Genomic DNA, 9024 nt, shown 5'->3' with positions numbered 1-9024 from the left:
ATTTTAAACTCTTATAGAAGCATGGTGGCTTAACTATGGTAAACAAAGACTTATTTTTTTTTCCCCAGACATTATGTTTCTATAAGAGAAAAAAAAAAAAGCTTTAAACAATTTTAGGTTGCCATTCCTTAGCATATATTAAATTAACATATCATTGGATTGGATTGTGTTAAGGTGTTTGGTTATAAAAAAAATTGATATTTGAGCTGCTGATGTGAGATTAAAACAGAATTTTGACTTGGAATTAGAATTGAATTTCCAACAATTCTAAAATGACTCTAAACAAATATCTGCCATTTTGTATTTCCCTGTGTATGAGAAATAGCATTCTCAGTACTGACAGCTACAAAATATTAATCAATTTTGACATATACTGAAGATATCCTTTATCCTGCAATATCAAATATTCAGCCAAGATTTAAAGCTTTATGTAAAAATAGCAAGGCATGATGGCACTCCTTTAATCCTAGTACTTAGGAGGTAGAGGCTGGCAGAGCTCCTTAACTCTGGTCTATATTTGCCAGCCTGGTCTACATTGGAAATTCTAGGCCAGGCAGAGCTACACAGTGAACATGTCTCAAAATAGAGCAAAATAAAGTGAACCCCCCCCCCCCCCCACAAACCATATCCAGCTTATTAGTATACAAATTGTCCTTTCTTTAATAAATGGTCAAATTATGTATGTATCAAAGAACTATCCTTTTTAAATTTTTTATTTTTCTTTTATGTTAATTGGTGTTTTGCCTGCATGTATGTCTGTGTGAGGGCATCAGAGTCCCTGGAACTGGAGTTACAGACAGGCGTGAGCTGTCATGTAGGTGCTGGGAATTGAACCAAGGTCCTCTGGAAGAGCAGCCCGTGCCCTTAACCACTGAGTCATCTCTCCAGCCCTCAGAGAATTCTTTTAAAGTAAACTTCTTTGTAATTTATTATCAGTACATCAACATGTACTGATGTTTGCATACCTGAGGTCACATAAAAATTTCTCAGGCAAAATGAAGTCCTGAGTGGAAAAGTTTAAGAAGTCCTCTTCTAAAGGAAGTCTTGTGTAACCTTCCAGATGACTTGGGATTCCTAGCAATCTACTCATGGGGGAATTTCTTATCTCATATTTCAAGACTTCCTTCACTGGGGGAACTTAAAGTCTACCCTCTCTTTATAAGTACTCTCTGACAAACCAAAGCACAATTCTATCAAACCTCCCACTGGGGAACAGTGAGTGTATTAAACTTATGTATAGATCATGGACAAAACATGGATGACTCCAAAGAAGCTACATGAAATAATCTATACCCAGCATGGAGAGTGGTTTCCCAATGGCCTCATAAATAGAATCTCCTTACTCAGCCTTCTCTAGCCTGTATACCCCAGCACTTTCTCAAGAGCCAAAACCCTGAGCAATTAGTCAAGAAGTGTATACAAATGGCTAAGAGGAATGGCTGAAAATCCAGTGAAGGGTCTACAGATCTTCCCTGACCTCTCCTTCTATAAAGGACCTTCAATAATTCATAAGCTACATCTCATGATGAACTCTTGTACGTAGGCTCTGATGATGTGCAGATGGCTGCTATTTTGCTCCCAGGACCACATTCTACAACACAAGGTCATTTGTCTACCCTTAGCATCTCTCCTTAGGACACAAGAGCTCTGGTAAGATCTAGGTTATTATCTCTTGTTTTGGTTCCTCTGGGAACTGAGGGGAGGCTAAAGAAAAGACTGATTAAATGGATTCAGATTACTGATACAAATCATTAGCTAAACTAGCAGCTAGCAAACTGTGAATTGATTCAAGCTCTGAGACTGGGAAACTAAAAGGTCTTTTGGAGGGGCTTAGGGATTACAGTTTAGCAGACACAGGTTCAGACATCAGTGAATGAGTGTGACAAAGGAGACAGACAAAGTCTGGGATCAGATAGGCCTGAAGTACTAATTCATTGCAAAAATTCTTTCTTTAAAATTGAGACCACTATGGGGGTTAAAAAAAATAACAGGGGTAGGAAATAAACTAAAAACAGTGTGTTTCCAATACCAACATGCCTCAGATAGGCAGAAGTTAACCAGGTACTAGGTCCTGGCTCCAGAGTTACCTCTTTCCCTAGAGCCTTTAGTTTATCTTAGAGTGGAAAATTACAGTTGGTTCTAGGCTGCAGCCAGTAAAATACCAGGGAGGGACTCTCCACCCCCAGGATATACATTACATAAGGCTCAGTGTCCTTGGAATGTGGGAGAAAACAAAATGTCAATGAAATGAATAAGACCGAGGAACTTAGGCTGGAGAGTATACCAGGGAAGACCAACCTACTCAGCCTATGGGAAGAGGGAGCAGGCATTTGCAATTAGGGCTATCAAAACGAATGTTTGGCCACCTTGCAGGTTGATAAAATAAATTCTGCTTTGGCTACTTTGAGTCTTTGGTGCTCCTTGTTAAGAAGTAGTTTTAAAAAGACAAAACAACTATTTTTATATGTTTGATTAACATAAGCTTTTAAAATTTTATTTACTCTACTTTATTTATTTTTGAGACAGTGTCTCTCAATATAGCCCTGCCTGTCTTAGAACTCACTCTGTAGACCTCAAAGAACCACCTGCCTCTGCCTCCCAAGTGCTGGGATTAAAGGTGTGTGCTGCCACTACCATGCCTGGCAGCTTTTTTATGTAATGTAGCTTAGATTGTCAATTTAATAATTCATGCTCACTGGTTCCTATTTAAGAGTGTTTTCCTGGTCATAAAGATTCATGCCGGGCATGGTGGCGTATGCCTTTAATCCCAGCACTCGGGAGGCAGAGGTAGGCAGATTTCTGAGTTCGAGGCCAGCCTGGTCTACAAAGTGAGTTCCAGGACAGCCAGGGCTATACAGAGAAACCCTGTCAAAAAAAAAAGAAAGAAAGAGAGAGAGAGAGAGAGAGAGAGAGAGAGAGAGAGAGAGAGAGAGAGAGAGAGAGAGAGAGAGAGAGAGAGGAAGGAAGGAAGGAAGGAAGGAAGGAAGGAAGGAAGGAAGGAAGGAAGGAAGGAAGGAAGGAAGGAAGGAAGGAAGAAAGAAACTGTCCAATAGGTTTGCTTAATTGCTCATAGGCCATATTATGGAGGCATTATTCCTTCTTACTCCAAAAGGGAACAGTCACAAGCAAATTAAAGTAAAATCAAAGTCAAACTGTACAAAACATTGAGTGTCAAATTTTTAGGATTCATGATCACCTGGGCTTCAAAGGGCTTTAAAGTTCCACCTCTCTGTCTTTGCCTCCCACAGCATACACTTGTCTCATGGGCTCAGGCCAGCTCTACTCCACAGTTGTTCCTGTCCTTGGTGGTCATCCCATGATACTGACATCTCCAGATGCTGGATACTCTGCAACAACCAGGCTGTACCTTCATCAATAGCCTCTCCTCTGTTCTCTTCAGGGACTCTGAGCTAGCTACATTGTTCCAACCTCAACTTTTTTCCATGACTGCTTCAATTCTGGGCTCACTACTGCAACTGAGGCTGCACCTTCACTAATGGCCTCTCCCCCTGACCTCTCATAGCATGAAGCCACAGCTAAGCTACTCTCTGTGACATCTTCATGCCTTCAAATCTAGCACCACCTGGAAGAACCTCTGATGTATTAGCAAGCTTGTCTATCAGCACAAAGTATAGCCTTGGCCCCCTCTGGACCACAGCTTGTGTGTACTGACCCGGAGGAAGCAATCTCAGGAGATTTTGCCCCTAATCTTGAAGTGATTAAGGTAACACCATCTTTTCCTGAATCCATTTTGTGTCTGCATAGACACTTTTTTAGCCCTCTGCCTCCTTAACAGCTATGTCTTCCTTGGTGATCCTATCTATAGGATAGATGTACTAACCAAAATAATTAAGGTTTACACAAACTAAACACAAAGCAAAATATCCGAAAAAGGTATAAATCAAATTGTCATGTTTTGTTTGAAATTACTACTATGTTCTGCCAAAACAGGTGTAGCAAGGTTACTCTGACCCTTATGTAATAAATATGTAAATATATTGCCCATATTTGCTTTTTAAAATGCCATACCCCTTAGCTTTGGCATCAAGAAACTTTCTGAGGCATTAGCCCACACTTGATCACCAAAAACTAAAGGACACTATGCTCTTAATTGGCTTATTAGTGTGTTGGTCTGTATCTTTTTCACATGGATTATTTTCTTTTTGGAGGCCCCAGTAAGATTCTCCGATACCTCACAGGACTCTGTGTTACTTGGGGCTTTCCTGACCAGGAACACGGTGCACAGAAGAGGCTCCTTGACAAATATGCCAAGACCGCACTCATCTCACTGAGTCCAGAAAGGTCTGGAATGACTTCCATGTTCTAAAATCCTGAAACAGATTGAGTTTTTCTGATACTCCCAGGAGGTAAGTCTATATGGTGAATCTAGTTCTGATTGAGAAAAGCAGGCCTCTTGGAGATCCATCTTAGAATTAAGAAACACATGCCCTCTGAGGAGCCTTCCTAAGTCTTGGAAACAAACAAACCCTGAAGCAGAGTCTTCCCTGGTTTTCCCACATCGAGTTAAGGTGTCAGTAGAGGAGAACCTGGTTTCTTGATTTTCTCGTGTGTCTCACGAGAGATTTGGTTTGGGTTTTATTCTGGATGAATGGCTGGCCATCTCTGTGAGTGGTGGATGCATGCTGGGCACACTCTACCCAGAGTTATTGTGTTGACTTTGTTATTGATGTCTCCTTCTTGTCTCATCTCCTCCCTGTTATTGGTCTTTAGAGGAGGAAAACTAGACTGTTCTCTGCACTCACTTTAACTTAGTGGTGGCATGAAGCCTCTCACTCTCTAGGGAGAGACCCACTGTCCTCATTGTTTATGTTATACAAGCAACTAGTTCCATTTGGGATTGTATTGACAGCTGTAGGGCACCTTTTCCTTCAGAGAGAAAAAGCCAACTCTCCCTGGGGTCCTACAGGCTTTTCTGGCATTGGTTGCATTCCACACCTTCACCCCACCCCCACCCCCACAGGGCCATGACCTCACTGCAGCTTGTCTGACTTAAACACTTTCTGCCTTTCTTTCTTTCTTCCTTCCTTTCTTTCTTCCTTTCTTTCTTTCTTCCTTTCTTTCTTTCTTTCTTTCTTTCTTTCTTTCTTTCTTTCTTTCTTTCTTTCTTTCTTTCTTTCTTTCTTTCTACCTTCCTTCCTTCCTTCCTCCCTTTCTTTCTTTCTTTCTTTCTTTCTTTCTTTCTTTCTTTCTTTGTTTTGTTTTGTTTTTCAAGATAGGGTTTCTTTGTATAGCTCTGGCTGTCCTGGACCTCACTTTGTAGACCAGGCTGGCCTTGAACTCAGAAATCCGCCTGCCTCTGCCTCCCGAGTGCTGGGATTAAAGGCATGCGCCACCACGCCGGGCTTTACTCTCTGCCTTTCCTGATGGCCTCTTTCATTTCGTTCATTTTGCCTGTGAGCTCCTTAGTTATCCCCCTTCCACCTGCAGACAGAAAATTTTCCATCAGGTCAAATTTATCATGGAGTCAGTCCTCTGACTTGAAACCCTACTCCTCTCCCCTATGCGAGACCTGTGTCAGGTCTTACACGGGGCCATCTTTTCTTCGTTGTTTTTGTTTCTAGGCTGCTCCCATTAATCTTCTACTTTGAACCATGGAAGCTTTCTCCTAACATGGAGACACTCAGATCTAAGCTTTCACCCTTTACTGTTAGCAGAAAAAATTCTTCCAAGGGGTTGGGGAGGGCTATGGTGTTCCCTAGATCCAGCTATTGCCTGATAAATCTGGCTTAAAGTCATGGAAACTCCAGAATGCCCCGATCAATCTCCTTAAACTGGTCAATTATTAACACTTGTCCTACCCCTGCCCCCAACCCTGCCTGGCTCAAGATTCGTGCTTTTAAATTTGATCCCACTGGGTTGATTTTTAAAGATTCCATTTCTTCCCTCCTTCCCTTCCCCCTTTGGAGGCTGAGGACTCTGGTTTACCCGGCCCCTCTTTGTAGTCTAGGCATATCTTTTCATACAACCTCTGCCCCTATGCCTTCTACCTCCTTCCCCACTTCTCCTTAGGTACAACACTGCCTATCTCCTTCATATTTTCCTGGCAACCACCATAATCCCTTTCTGACTAAGGAAGATCCCGTTGCTCTCATCCCTGTGTGTCCTTTACCCCTGTTAGCCTCTCACTTGAGGACCTGCCATGCTTCAGTAAGCCCTACTCCAGGCAGGGCACAGAGAGTTACTGAAGGAGAGACAGGGACTCAGAGGGAGTCAGTGTTTCCTAGTCTGTTTTCTTTTCTCTGCCTCAGATATGTATAACTGGAAAACCCAAACCCCTCCATTTGACTGACAGGGCATTGAATGTTACCCCTTTCTCTTAATCTGCTCCTGCTGCCTGCAGAAAGCTTCTAAAGCAAAAGGACTTTTCTGGAATTAATACCTCCCAGCTTATAAAGGTGGCCCAAAGTTTTCAACCATCAAGATACCAGGCTGGAGAGATGGCTCAGCAGTTAAAAGCACTGAATGACTGCTTTTCCAGAGGTCCTAAGTTCAATTCCCAGCAACCACATGATGGCTCACAACCATCTGTAATAGGATCCAATGCCCTCTTCTGGTGTGTCTGAAGACAGCCTCAGTATACTCACACATATATAATAATTCTTTTTTTTTAAAAATACTGAAAAACAAAAACAAGTTGCCATGGCCACTCACAAACAGACAAAAATCACGATGGCTGCATTTCACTTATCCAAGTATTTGAATCCAGAAAAGAGATCATCAGAAGCAAAAGGTAGGGAGAATGGGGAAACCTGCACTGGAAAGTGTCCCGGCCCGCAGGACAGACAACAGGGACTTGAGAGGCACCTGGAAGAGAATGAGGGACAAGAAATGTGAAGAACAGACAGCAAGTCAAGAGGTCTGATCAAGCTGACAAATTTTTATTTTTCACACACAGGTTATATACTCATAGGAGCAGGAAGGGGGTGGAGGGGGGTCGCTTTGTCTCTGGGTAATGCACCTGTTCCCGGGATATTGACTGGGTAAACAGTTCAGCAGGAAGATCAGAACAGAATGGGTTATTAGGCACCTATCCACAAGATTTATAGCTATTTGTTCTCCGCTGACTTCAAGATCTATGTCTATTTGTACTCAGCTGGGCTAGTGTTTTCTCACAGAGGCCAAGTCATTAAGGCAGTTAATGTTCAAACAAGGTCGCTCCCAACAGGAAAGGTTTCAATGTGCGTATTGTAAGGAAGAGGAACACTGGAGGAATGAATGTCCAAGCTATCCCAACTCAAGAAAGCACTAATCCTCCTGACCACACAGGAGCTGGAGAGTGAGTCAGAATGAAGGGGCCAGGGCTCTACCTCCTTAGGTTCCCAAGAGACCGTGATTACCACATCAACAGGAGGCTACCCAGTTAAGTTACTGGTAGGCACTGGGGCAGAGATTTCTGTTTTAAGGGCCCTAATGGGACAAATTACAAATAGAAAGATGGCAGTTCTGGCAGCCACTGGCAAAGTTAAAGACTTCCATATCTGTGGTGGTTTGAATGTTCTTGACCCAGGGAGTGTCACTATTAGGAGGTGTGTATAGATGTGGCCTTGTCAGAGGAAGTGTGTCACTGTGGGTTGGGCTTTAAGACCTTCCTCCTAGCTGCTAGAGAACAGTCTTCTCCTGGCTGCCTTCTGATCAAGATGCAGAACTCTCAGCTCCTTCTCCAGCACCATGCCTACCTGGATGTTGCCATGTTTCCTCCCATGATGATAATGGTCTGAATCTCTGAACCTGTAAGCCAGTCCCAGTTAAATGTTGTCCTTTATAGGAGTTGCTTCAGTCATGGTATCTCTTCAGAGCAATGAAACCCTAAGACAATGTCACACCTGAACGAAAAAGCAAGTAGACTGAGCAGATGACTCACTCCTCTATGGTGGTCCCAGATTGCTCTTTCCCCTTCTAGGCAGAGTTCTCCTTTAAAACTTAGGTACCATCATCACCTTTATTCCTCTGGAGACTAAAATGGCCTCCATGATTGCCTACCAGCATAACGGCCCTTCTGTCTAAAGAATATCTCCTAGTCTGTCTAGACTCCTCAGCAGAGGCAAACACCCATCCCAGGAATTTGCTCTGAGACCTATAATGAGTTTCCTAAGGTATGGGCTGAAGCAAATCCTCTAGGTTTGGGGGCATATCACCCAGTCGTTATGGTAAGTCTCTTGGTTATACCCATACCCATGAAGATCTGGCAATATTCTATGAACCAAAAGACTAGACTAGAAATTGACCCTTGTAACAAGAGGCTATTGGGAGCAAATATTCTTCCCCTGTGCCAGTCAGCCTGGAATATGCCTTTCCTGCTGGTCCATAAACTGGGGACATCAGATTATCAGGTAGTCTCTGGGAAGTAAATAATTAGACTGAGATCATCGACTCTTCTACTGTGAATCCATACACTTTGCTTAACATCCTCCCACCAAATCACCAGGTCTATCCAGTCCTGGACCTTAAGTGTGCTTTCTTTCTCATTTTCTTGGCACTGGTGAGCCAGTCCATATTTGCATTTAAAGAGATGAATATTATCTTTGAGTAGAGTCAGCTAACTGAGTCAATTACCCCAAGAGTTTAAAGCTCCACCTACCTTATCCCACCCCCATGCTTTCTGGAGAAGCATCATAAAAGGACTTTGCAGAATTCAGGTTATCCCACCCTGATTCAACTCTCTCCCAGTACACAGATCTAGCATCCAACATAGCCATCTGTTTAAAAGACACTGGGCTGTTTAGTCTGTTAGAAGATGGCCCAGGTATACCATAAGAAGTCTCCTATCTAGGGTACCAGCTCACACAAAGTAAGAAAACTATTAGTACCACTAGAAAGAAGTCATCCTTAGGATTTTTATGCCTCCAACTTAGAAGCAGGTATAGAACTTGTGGGCACTGGGAATACTGCAGGCTCTGAGTTCTAGGTTCAGCCAAAATAGCCCAGCCCCTTTATTCTGTCATGGTGGGATACCAGCCTTTAAAATGGACAGACATAAAAGAATAGGCTTTTCAAGGATCAATG

The sequence above is a fragment of the Mus caroli genome, unplaced genomic scaffold, assembly GCF_978045245.1.
Source record: "Mus caroli unplaced genomic scaffold, Mus_caroli_1 scaffold_7, whole genome shotgun sequence".
Classification (NCBI taxonomy): Eukaryota; Metazoa; Chordata; class Mammalia; order Rodentia; family Muridae; genus Mus; species Mus caroli.
The sequence above is the reverse complement of the archived record's forward strand: the minus strand, read 5'-3'. Positions refer to the sequence as shown.